This window comes from Ursus maritimus, unplaced genomic scaffold, assembly GCF_017311325.1.
Source record: "Ursus maritimus isolate PB19 unplaced genomic scaffold, ASM1731132v1 scaffold_5, whole genome shotgun sequence".
In the NCBI taxonomy this organism is placed as follows: Eukaryota; Metazoa; Chordata; class Mammalia; order Carnivora; family Ursidae; genus Ursus; species Ursus maritimus.
The window spans coordinates 19,257,910-19,271,173 of NW_024426663.1; the positions used below are offsets into that span (position 1 = coordinate 19,257,910).

The 13,264-nt window shown below is 36.7% G+C and overlaps 1 long non-coding RNA gene across 1 annotated transcript in view; it reads left to right on the top strand.

Annotated features, from left to right (window-relative positions):
- LOC103672160 overlaps positions 1-13,264 on the top strand; it is a 294,440-nt gene that overhangs the window by 11,286 nt on the left and 269,890 nt on the right. The window contains exon 3 of the long non-coding RNA XR_571084.2: positions 7,713-7,824. This is a non-coding gene — a long non-coding RNA (uncharacterized LOC103672160). The remainder of the gene's footprint in view (positions 1-7,712; positions 7,825-13,264) is intronic.

The window sequence follows — 13,264 nt, forward strand, 5'->3', positions numbered from 1 at the left end:
CTGAGGAATGATATATCATGAACATTGTTTTTAATAATCCCAATTGTCACTTTGTATTCCATGTCACATAATTCTGACTAATAAAAATTTTAAAACCTCAATTTACCAGAAGGCAAATAACCTCAATTTGAAGTTTTAAAATATACTTTCTTTAGAGGACAAAGGTAAAAGCCGGGGTTATTGGCTCGTAGATTCTGGCCCAGGATTCTGTGTCTTTAACTTCAGAGGTGTAGAAAAAAATGATTAGTGGTCAGGATGATGGCTGAAGTGTTGTCAAGTCTTGTCATCAAAACAGGCTTTTTTATGGTGTATCCTTTACTTAATGCTTCTCAATTTCCTCTGAAGATCGGATTCAGAATCACTCCAGAGTTACATTCATAAATACCAAATTCAAGTGGAGTCTCTTAAGGAAGAGCCCCAGAATCTGCATGGTAGCAAGTTCTCCAATAATTCTTCTGCGCTATAAAATTTGCTGTGCTTAATAAAACAGTTTTAGAAAGATGTCCAATAACAAACTTGAATCTACAAAAAGGATTTTCTCCTTCATGATTAGTTAGCCAAAGATTATATTAAACAATCTAATTGTTCTTGCTAATTGAAATTTTATTATAATGTGGTGGGTTGATCAATTTTGTTTTAAAAATTCTATTTGTACCCTTTAATTAGACAGTCAGTGTAGCAATGAATATTTAATGGGTGGTTTTAATGAGACAGGTATTAGAAGAGTGGAGAGGTATAGCATGAGAAAAAGTTAAGAACCCAGGTCTCCTTACTTCTAGTCCAGTGCTATTTGTGTGGGTTTTATCTTTCTAGGTTGTTTTTTGCCTCTCATGCTCTGTTTTTAGTTTTAACAAAATTAAAATTTCACTCAATTATTTTATCTTTTTCAGGTTTCATTAGGGGGGTGTGTGTGTGTGTGTGTGGTACAGTTAGAAAGATCATAGGCTTTGAAATCAAACTGAATTGTGAATTCCAGTTTTGCCACTTACTATCTGAGTGATTATAAACAAATTTAATAAGTTCTGTGAGCCTCAGTCTGTTAATGGGATAATTCCTACGTTATAAGATTATTGTCAGGATGAAACAAATAGATGCTTACATTTGTCTCTTTTACTTTTTCCTTAGAAAAATTCTGGCCAATATAAAAAAGTATTTAGATTAATTTAACTCGACCAATGGTATTTAACATTTTGAAATTATCAAATTATTTGTGTTTACTTTTTTCCATTAGGCAGTTTGAAGATGAGTAAGGGTGTTTTTCTGATTAATTGGTTGTTCTTTCAATTCACAGTATGTAATATTGATCTATCTTCTCTGTAAGGAAAGTATGTATCGAAGTTGCAAGGTACTGAGGAGTCTCTTACTCAAACTGTATCTCCTTTAAGCAAGTACCAGAATCCAAGCTTTAGGAGGTGCAAAGGAGAGAATTTTAAGTTACATGTGCCCTCAGGTTGGATTCACTAATAGACAGACACAATAAACAGATGGAAAGGTAAATAAAAATGGAAGACTTAAATAACATTTCAAGCAACTTTAAAAGAGCTGACTGACCCGGGCAGTGACTAATTGTCATAATGCCCACCATTAGCATGAATATGTGCTAATGCAATTCTCTGAAGAATAGTCAACTTTTACATAAAATAAAAGCATCCACCTGAAGCTGATATTAGCAATCAGAATTACGTTTTTCTCCCTCCTATCTCCAGGACAACCCAGGGAGGGCAGAAAGGAATGATGTCCATTGTTATTTACCAATCTCTATCTTAAGTTGATGAGACATAAAACTGGACCTTACTTTTTAGTGTTAGAAATTATTCATGAGAATAGCAGTGAAGTATGTAGTATTTAATCTTTCTTTGTAATGATTATAATAGGCAAAGAGAAGAAGGACTATAATGATCAAGCAGTTGGAATGTTTCCTTCGTCCTGCTTATGGTGTTAGAGCACATGTTAAAATAATGGCTTATGCTTTGATTCTAAACACCCTTTAATAAATGAGTGGGGAAGCTGGATCTGTATACCTAGACAAATTAAAATTAAAAAAATCAAATGAAGTTTAAATTAATTAATTTTAGGTGCCTAATTTGAATATTTCAGGTATTTATTTTTCTCCACTCTTTCCCTTGCATCAGTGATTTTTTTTTTTAGGATTTATTTTATTTTTAAGTAATCTGTACACCCAGCGTGGGGCTTGAACTCACAACCCCAAGGCCAAGAGTCGTGCGCTCCAATGACTGAGCCAGTCAGGTGCCCCTCACCAGTGATTTTTATAATTTCATATATTTTCCTCCTTTATTTCATTTAGGCTTTGTAGGATTTGTATACGTGTGTGGGTGTTATCTATATGAACACTTCCATATTTTCTGGTTCCATTAGTTGGTCCACGCCCATGCTGAATTTTTTCTGCTCTAGCCCTGGAATCAGTCATTTCTCCAAAGAGTCCTGGTTCCTTTTATTTATGTCTTTAAAAATCAAGATCTGGGGGCTAGGTGTGTTCATTACTACTCAGCTGTCATTGCTTCTAGACCCTATTAGTGGTCATAACAAGGAAACACATTCTCTTTCACTCCACCTCTCTGTATATAAAAACTGTGATTCATACCAGTATCTCCCAATTGCAATCTAACACCACTGGATCCATTTTAGCCTTCCCCTTTTCATTATTTGTAAAATAGATATTTGGCTTTCATTGTCAACAGTATATTTATTTGCTCAATCCTAGAATATAATTTCAAAATAATTTATTAATTAGGGTGTAGTACTTCTGTACAGTTTCTTTTGTCTTTAGACTTAAAAATATATTAAAAACATTTTTATCTGAAGTCACTTATGTTAGTCCTTTTTTCCTTTGTCCCCTTAAATAGGGTTATGTTATTCATGTCTAATAGAGTTAGGCTCATTTGTCGCTGTTTATATTCCATTTTTGGTTTTCTCCAAGGCCTGGTTGATTTTAAACATTTATTTGTATTTTGTGTATGTGAAACAATGTCATTATTCTAAAAATCAGAATTATATAAAAAGATATACTTAGAGATAATCCCACTTATGCATTCTTCCTGCTCCTTTTCCTCCATTCCTTTCATTCTGTTCCTACCCCTCGTAGCTACCCAATTTCATTCATTTCTGGTTTATCCTTTCTATGTCTTTTTGCTAAAACTAGCAGATAACATGTGTATTTCCTAATATTTCCCTTTACTTTTTCTTACATGAATGGCAGAATACCATAGATACTCTTTTGCCTTTTGCTGCTTTCTTTTAACCATGTATCATGGAAATCACACCATATTGGCTCATAAAGATCTTCCTTATTCTTTTTTTATAGCTGTGTAATTCTCTCTGTGGATGTAGCTTGGTTTATTCCTCACCATTCTATTTAGGGGCATTTAGGTTGTTTCTAATATTTCAGAATTATAAATAATGCTGCAATGAATAACCCTGTACATACGTATTTTTCTGTTGTTTTAAGTGTATCTTCAGGATAAATTCCTAGAAGTGAAATAGCTGGGTCAAAAGGTAAATGCATATATAGTTTCATTAGGTATTGTCAAATTCCCCTCTGAAAAGGTTTACCAGTAATGTATGAAAGTGCATGCCTTTCCACAGCCTCACAACAGAATGCATTCTCATGCTTTTAAATTTTTATTAATCTGGTTTGTGCAAACTTTAATTTTAATTCTCTTAAATTTTACTGTTGATTTGGAACTAACACTTTGAGAATTACTCTTCATTTTTTAGGATCTATCAGATGATTATTTTGAGATCCTGTCACTTTATGATTTTTTTTCCTTTGGTCACAATCAAAAAGGTTTGGTCTATCCATTCACTGACTACCTATTGAAAAAATATCTTGAGTGGCTTCTGTTTCCCAGACAGTATGCTAAGATGCAATACTTGCCCTTGAGTTGCTTACTGACAGAGAGGAACAGGTTAGCAACTAAATGGACAGTATAGATAGACACAGCTCTGCATGGACAAGACCTTTCAGTGAGGGAAGAGAGAGCCAGATATATTCTGAAATTGCAAGTAATTTAATGCAATTGCCATATAGAATTCATGTATGTACTCTTAGATGTGGTGAAATGAGAGAGAAATACAGTTCAAGAGGCATATTGAGAAGTTTAGATGTCATCAGGAGGACAAAGAAGACTTACTAAAAAGTTTTAAGCAGAATAAAGATTTGATCAGGATTTTCATTATGACTATGACAATGAGGGGTTTCCAAAGAGGTTTATCCTCAAAGTGTTAAACTATATTGTATACATAGAGGTAGGTATGTTAGGTCATGTAAAAGAAAGCAAGAACCCCTAAGGCAAGAATTGACTGTGACCTTTTAGAAGGCAATAACTTCTTTAAGAAAAAAATGGGTCAATCTGAATGGGGTCAGTAATGAAACAAGCAAAGTAAAGGGAGATGTTATCTGAGAGGAAGCGTTTGCCTGCTTTGGTGGCTTAAAGTGGGTCCTTTATTCGAAAAAGGAGCTGCTCTTCGAGTCTGGGGTTTTCCAGTAGAATTTGAATGACACAAGTCATTATAGGTATTGAAAACCAAGACCATGTATACCTGGAACAGCTTATGGCTTACATTAACATGACTTTACTCTTCAGGTGCTTCATTAAGGTGACTTTATTATTCCAGTTTTTTCATCAACCTGATTTTACTGTTTCAGAAAGTTATTGCCTGGGAAGATCAAGTTGCTAATAACTTTATTGTTCATTTCAGAAAGTTCCTGAAAATCCTTTAAAAAAAAAGATTTATTTATTTTTAGAGAGAGAGAGAGAATGCGCACACTAGCAGGGGAGGTACAGAGGGAAAGGGAGGGAGAGAATCTCTAGCAGACCTTGCTCACTGAGCTCAGAGCCCAAAGTGAGGCTCAATATCTTGACCCTGAGATCACGACCTGAGCCGAAACCAAGAGTCGGACGCCCAACCGGCTGAACCACGCAGGCACCCCTGAAAATCCTTTTAAACTGATATTAAACTACTCAAACTAAAGCAACATCAAACAGCTGTTTACTTTTCAAGAATTGCTTTGAAACCTTTATTTTTGAAAACCTTCCCCCTTCCGTGTCTACCAATCCTAAACTATTAGGTCACAGATTTGCCTAATCATAATCAAGCCCCTTTTCTCACACCAAAAGATCCGTCTTGAACCAAACTCCCCAAATCTTAAACATATCTGATTTTTGCTTTTTCTTCTTCCAAAACACCACCGAGATCCTTGTCAAAGTAGTGGCCTCACGTACTGTGGCAAGCAATAACCTCAAGTTTGCCTTATGGACAGGTTATTTTGGTGGTGTTTTCAGGGACTCAAGTACATGCAGGATTCATTTCTTATTCCATCTACAAATGATGATTTTGCATGAAGGGTGACCAGTAGTTTGGAGCCCTAGGCCTAAATTAACAGTCCAAGAATATCTGAGGTAACTTTGTAATTTTTTGTCTTTCTTTCAACCTGGCACATGACATTTACAGCCAGAGCAACATCAAGGAATGTCATCGTGCCTCACTCGTAATTACTGTTTTTCAAATTAGTGAATTTGGAAACCTATAATAGGTTCAGGAAAAAGTGAGTGACCTATGTATCCTAGCCGATCAGCCTACATCAACCAAGAAAGACTTTTGAAAAAAGAGCTGTATAGATTTTATGTAAATTTGGTATTTATGAGCACCAAACTTTTAGCACTGACATCTGCCTGAGAAGAAACTTCATTTACAGCAGCGGCAGAAATGAAGTTCACTGTGAACTAGTTTTGGATACCATATGCCTTAACTTGCAGAAGAGGAGGGGAGAAGAGGCCTTTTAAAAACAGATTTTTCTTGCTCTCACTGTGTATGATGTTGCATGACAACATTGTGACATCATAACTTAGGCTATTTTCTTTGCTGTTGCACCACTCTGGCACCGAGGCGCGCAACAGCACCTCGGATGTGTATGGTGCTTTCCCTTCATGGAACTTCAGGCACTTCACAGGCATTTTCTTTCTAAACCTCACAACATCTCTCAAAGGTATTGCCAAACTGGAGACAAATTTCACAGTTTAATCATGTGGAACACATTGGTAAATATAGATGTGCCTTTTAGAAAGTTGCTTCAAAGTGTATTTTGCAGCTCACGCGACGTTTCTCAGGGTGTAAACCAGTGGTGTAATGTAAAGCTTTTGGCCCTCCCCCATGCGAGCTGGGAGGAGAGATGTGTTTGGCAGCCTGCAGTGGTGCAGGAGGAAAGGGGGTCGTGCGGAAAAGGCAGGCTGACTGTTTTGTTACACGTCCTGCCCTTTTCTTCCTATCTTCCCCGCACAGGGGTGCCTCCTTTTTATCCATCTCGTTCTTTTCTTTGCAGCACCAAAAAAGAAAACTGAGTTCTAAAATTTAACTTGCAATTAAGAGTTTGGTTAGATTTCCAGGGCACAACACAAAAGTCCATTCATTTCACAAGGCCTGTTGATTATAAACCTGGCAATCTTTTTTTCTTTTTCTTTTCTTTTCTTTTCTTTTCTTTTCTTTTCTTTTCTTTTCTTTTCTTTTCTTTTTTTTTCCTTTCCTTTCCTTTCCTTTCCTTTCCTTTCCTTTCCTTTCCTTTCCTTTCCCTCCTCTTCCTCTCCTCTCCTCTCCTCTCCTCTCCTCTCCTTTTCTTATATGTGCTGCCAAAGGGAGCACTATGATCCTGGCAATCTAACCAGTACTTATAATGTAGTTTTATGGAAAAAGGAGTTCTTATGAAATGGGAATGTGGCAACATTGCAGACATGTCTGTGTCTTGCTGTAATCTCTTCAAATCCAATATGAAGAGGAATGGGCTTTTTCTCAGAATATTTCTGCCTTCCAAACCACACCCTTTCCTTCCCTCATCACCACACCTCCCGATCTCCTAGAAAAGATCCCCTCGTGTGAAGCAGAGACCTGGACGTGAATCCTAGTTGTGTCCCATAATAACTGTATAAACTCTGAGTCGTTAAACCTCTCTGAGACTGTTTCCCCACTTGTAATTTTTACATACTACCCACAGGGATGTTGTGAAGATTAAATAAAATAATATATATGGAAAAATGTGACCAGTGAGAAACATCTTTGACCGTCTAGTTTTCTGGGGATGATTTGTTCCACCCTTTTGGGTATCGTCCAAGCCAGGACATTTTCAAGAGTGGAAGAGGGAGCTTCAGGACAACACACATAAACTGGGACTGTCCCAAGCAAACCAGGATGTGTGATCAATCTCTATAGAGAGAATTTTAAGATGCAAGTGCCTCTGTCTAATTGCACATGTTATTGTGGATGGGGATGCCTGCATTGTATGAATAAGAATATCATTTATTGCCCACATATAAGCCAAACTTCTACCACTTCTCTCTTATTTTCACAACTCTTCGTAGGGCTTATATTTCCCCAAATGTGCTACATGGACAACAGGTGGCACGTGAGACTATTTCAAGTGGTATACAGCAAACATTATTATTTTTTTAAATTGGTAAGTCAGATCTATAATTTTGGAAGTAAAATTTTTAAAATAAGTTTTTTTAGACTAACATTTGAATTGATTTAAAGAAAACAATTAACTAAATCTAACTAAAATGAGATTACGGTTATAGGAAGGTTGACCTAGAATGACTGACAGGTGGGAAGGCCTGCTTGATTGGATGCAGCCAGTAGAATGAAAGAACAAGCCCCTCAGTATTTGGATAAACAGCATTATAACATATCACCTTTCATTCTAGGACAAGTGCTTTGTAAGTGTTGGAGTTAAGATAAATACCCAGTTGTAGCCCAGATGAGGAGAATAGAAATGGAGTAATTGCAGTTGAAGATTAGCCTTGGACACATTTTCTGGTAAGTTTTCAGTTTCACCACCATTTTTATACATTATTAATGTAAACTATGTATGAATTATTGACAACACTTGGGAAAATTTAATACATACACTGATTTAAACTTTGTGGGGACATTTTACTCATATTTACTTTTTGAGAGACATGATTTAGGATGGAAACTTAGTTATCTTGTTTTGAGAATTCCAGGAATAAAGACTCCTGGAACTGTTTGAATAGCTCATTTAATTCCCTGGTAATCAAAAAGTCTTTCTGATTTCTGGTGCCAATCCTTTCTACTTTAAGTGCAGTCTCCCAAGAAACAGAAACATTGGAAAGGTGTTGCCATTCTGCCTCTCTATATTTGTTACAAAGACCCCTAACAGCAGTGGACTTCCTAATCCTCACCTTTGTTTCTTTTCTTTCTTTTTGTTTCTGATTTCTCTCATCAGAAATGAATGCTTCTTATTCTTTCTGTTTGTTTGCTTAAAATAGAGACAATTTAGATAATGTATCAAGACACTTGAGTATGAATGATTAGAGGTCAGCCCTTAGCAATTATACTTTTGCTGAAACACATCAACATATTTGATAGATGGTCATTCACAGATATCTGTGTGCACTTGAACTTAGGGTGTATAAAGGTTTACAAGTATTTGTGTATGATTTTATGTGTATTTTCAGTGTTGTTGTTTTTTTTTCTTGTGGAACTTTGAAAAATGAAGAGAATTAAGTTGTTTCTAAAAAGCCAAAGCAGCCTGCCATCTCTTTTTCTTTTCTGGGCTACGGTCCAATTTGCACAGCAGTTGCAAAGAAAAAGCAAACGCATCACTAGATTCAGCGAGAAATATTGTAACAGTATGTAATCTCTGTCAAGATAAAATTGCTTTGTGATTTACATTACAATAAATCCTGACCTTTAAGTGCTGCAGACTAAGCTAATCTGCGAAGTACTTTATTCCAACACTGAATCAGCGAGTGAAGCTCAACCAAACTGACTGTATTAGTCCCACCGTGGTGTGGTTAAAGAGCCTATATATATCGAAGCAGATTACAGAGCATTGTTCTATGTGTACCATAATAAGTAGAATAATTGAAATATTCAATCTGTTTCATCATTGTGAAATAATAGAATTATTTTAACCTCCCTTCTGTTTGCCTATTATGGGAATTACAAGTAGCTTCATTTAAATATCATTAAGGCCTGATTTAGATCGATGAGAACAAGGAAATTCAGAATTAAGGCTAAAATACCACATGACATTTCAACCTTAATTCACTTCTTATGGCTGTTAATTATTTTCTTTTTCTTTCTCTTTTTTTGGTAAAATAGTTAAGACATTGTGTCGAATTTCTTAGTACTAGCTTTGAATTTTTCGCTTTTTGACTCCCCAAGTCAAGTGCTAGGTTTATCAATCATTGGAGAATAGAATTTTCTCAAAAATATCATGAATTTTAAAAATAAGTATAATTTACCAACTTTGGGAGATTTTTAGCCATTATTTCTTCAAGTATTTTTCTCTCCTCTGTACTCTTGGCTTTCCTCTAGATTTTGATCACACACATATTAGACAACTTTATATTATCCCGGAGGTCTGTGGTACCTTCCCCCTGCCCCTCACCCCCGTTTTTCCTTTTCTCTCTATGCTTCATTTTGGACAGTTGCTATTGCATATCTTCAAATGCACTTTCCCCCTTTACAGTTCCTAATTTGCTGTTACTCATTATGTGTGTGTGTGTGTGTGTGTGTGTATTTTATTTCAGGTACTTAATTTTTCATCTCTGGAATTCCATTAAAAAAATCTCATTTCTCTCCTCATCACACTTGTGTTTAGCTAATTCTTTTCTCTCTCATGTATGCCTTTTTTCATGTGTGGTGTCTATTCCTTGGATACTGGGTATTGTGCTTTTGTTTTTGAGTGCTAAATTTTTTGGTGTTTCCATAAACAGGGTATTTTGTATTTTATTCTGGCTGAGTTTTAAGCTTGATTATGCAGATCCAGAACAGCCTTTAATCTAGGGCTAATTTGGCCCTGCAACAAAGGCAGTATTATCTGAAGATACCTCCTCATGCTTCCCGTGCTATGAGGTCTTCCCACTCTGGTTGGTAGAGACAGGCACAATTTCAGGTCCCGTAGGAGTGGGAATTGGCCCACTGTTTTCTGCTGCTCCTCTTTTGGTCAAAGGTACTATCTTCTCTCGCACGCATCAGCTGAAGATCTGTGAGAAATCCTCACGAAGTTCTTGAAATGTCTTGTCTGTGTAGCTCCCTCCTCGTTGGTACTTTGCTCTGGAAATTCTACCTGTCTTGGCTTCCTTGAATTTCAACTTCTGTCCCTTCAACTGAGCAAGACCACAAGGCTCAGTTTAGGTTTCCCTCTTTTCTCCAAGAACAGGAAACTGCCTTCAAGGAGTTAAGTTGGAACAATAGTAGAGCTCACACTGTTTGCCTTTTCTTAGGGACCACACTCCAGTGCTGCCTATTCTTCAAAGTCTGAAAACAATTCTTTCCTGTATTTTTGTCATATTTTCTCATCGTGTAAGGTGGGAGACTCCCTGTTACTCTGTCATGGCCAGAAGCAGATGTCTTACATAACTAGAGTTTAGAAGGTAGTTTAAGATTTTTATCTGACTGTTAATCAGGTCTTGCCAACATAACATTTCTGGAGACCTCAAAGTAAGTGGTAAGAAGGTTATTAAAACAAATTCTGGACACAGTAAACTGTAACATTGTTAATACTCCTGTCTAACCACAACGCAGTATAGTGATTGCAAAGGACATAGAGCACTATAATCACTTTAGCAACCTAAAATCAGATTTTTTTTTTTACTTCTTTCTGAGTTATATACAAGAAACCAGTGCTAGAGTGCTTCTTTCTAACAAAAGTCATCTTCCTAATAAAATGGAATTTCCTAATAAAACAGTGCTAGAGGCCTCTTCCATTGTTTCTTATGGAAACTGTTGCTACGCTCTATTTTAAAGTTATACTGAGTTAAGGGGAATAGTCTTCATTTTAGTAAGACAAACTTTTTTGTTATTTTGTGTTTTTTTATTTTAGATTTTTATAATAAATTTATAGGGTGCCTTGAGGGCAGCCCAATTTGCATCATAGGGGGCTACCTAAGAAACTCACCTGGGACAGACCACTCTGTTCTGCCTTGGAGCACTATTGCCTAGAACCGGAATTGTTCATGAGATACCCCACATTATAAATAGAGACATCCTCGGGGCACCATATCAATGTACACTGGTTGGTCTTCTCATGCATTTTTGAGAGGAAAATAGCAGTTTTGATACCCGCAAGATGAGAGCAAGTATTCCTGATGCTAAAAGGATACCTGAGCACTTACCTGAAACATTTGTGTTTTTAAAGGTCAAGTTCATATTTCCAAACAATTTTAAAATTAAAATATAGTGATTTTCTAGAATCATTTGCTTTAGTGGCAAAAGAGTACAAAACTAATAGTTTGAAGGAAAGATTATATAATAGTATTGATACATTGATATAGATAACATCACACACACACAGTCTTTCAGGCTGCTATTTATTTTCTTAGCAATTTTTAAAAATGGCTAACTAATGGATAGGTATCACCTGATGATTTACCCAATATTCAGATTTCCTGTGACCTAATCTACAGACTAGAGTATATGAATCTTCTGTGAAATCCATTAAATCAACATCTACCTCTAAAACAACAATTTTATTTTTGTTAGGAAAAAGCCTTAATCTTGGCCTGCAACACTTTCCAGTGATTTAGGGGTTTTGCTGTCCTCAGGTCTGTCGAGACACCCCTCTGCCTTCTCACACAGAAATGCCAACTCCACACTGTGTAGCTGTTGTTTTGTCACCAACTATTTGATTTGAGGGTTCAGTAGAGTAGCTTATCACCTATTTTGTTTTAGATGTTGGTCTGTGGGTTTTTGGTTTTGTTGTCATAACTGTTTTTCTGTTTTTATAACAGAATTTGGGGTGATTTAAAACTACCCCACTGTCAACAACTACTACCATCTTCTCAGAATTTCCCTCTACCTTGACTTCTTAAAGCTTTTTTCTTCACCTGTTAAAGAGAATGAAATGATCTCCTAATATCCCTTCCAACTTTGAGATCTGTGACTGTATAAAATAACCATTTTTTGGACCAGAAATTGTGGAGGAAGGAGTACATGTGGTATTGCCTCACTCTCATGTTTTCAGACCCTGCATGTCTAAGATTAAGTTGCTGTGTGTTGTATTTTGTCCCCTGAGTCAATACTTGTCCTGACATCCATCCACGTATCTACCCATCCATCCTAACACAATCACTGAACTTCTGCTATGTACTAGCTTTGTTTCTCCAGGTACTTATCAGGTTTGCTTGTGCTATTTGAAGCTATAAATAGCCACACTATAAATGTAATTTCTCACATATATGATCGCCTAAGCAGACTGGATTGTTACTTGGAGGTGAAATGTGAGTGTTAATGAGTTTTATTGTTGTTGTTTGGTCAGGTTAAGGGGAGAGAAAAACTATTCCAGCTTTTTAACATAGAGGATTTCTTGCCTGCCACCACAATCTGGACCACTTAGCATGATCAAATTGGGGCTTAAAGTTTCTCTAGGATTTAATAATCAGAAGAAAGCCAATTGACCTCACCATTTGGTTAGTAGTCAGCCTCTATGAGCTTGGATGAATTGAAAAATCTAGGCCTATGGCAGTTCATATTATTAGTTTATAGGCATGTGATAATTTAGTGCTATCAATAGCCTTATGTAGGCAGCTGCTTGCTCTGCTCTGCTCTTGCTCTGCTCAGGCCAGTCCTGCTCAATGGTTATCAGGAGAGATTCTAGCAAATGGGGGCAGAAGATGCACTCAGGGAATATACAAGGGCATAATTTCAGGCAATGCTTTATTCCTCTGGAAGAATCCTGAGCTCAACAAATGTAGATTACTTACCTTTTACCACATTCCCTGAGGTACTTTCTTTATCTTTTTATCTTAATGTAATTTTTATCATAGTCTTTTTCTTTTTTTAATTTTTAAAAAGATTTTATTTATTTATTTTAAAGGGAGATAGAGAGAGAGAGTGCGAGCAGGGGGAAGGGCAGAGGGAGAGGGAGAAAGAATCACAAGCAGACTTATGCTGAGTATGGAGCCCAACATGGGGCTCGATCTCATGACCCTGAGATCATGACCTGAGTAGAAATCAAGAGTCAGACACTCATCTGACTGAGGCACCCAGGCACCCCAACTTTTAAGTCATACTTGCATACTGGGTGGCTCAGTCAGTTAAGTGTCTGCCTTTGGCTCAGGTCATGATCTCCCGGGATTGAGCCTCCCATCGGGCTTCCTGCTCAGTAGGGAGTCTGCTTCTTCCTCTCCCTCTGCCGCTTCCCCTACTTGTGCTCTTTCTGTCTCTGTCAGATAAGTAAATAATATCTTTAAAAAAACCTATACATTTTATTTAAGTCAACATTTAT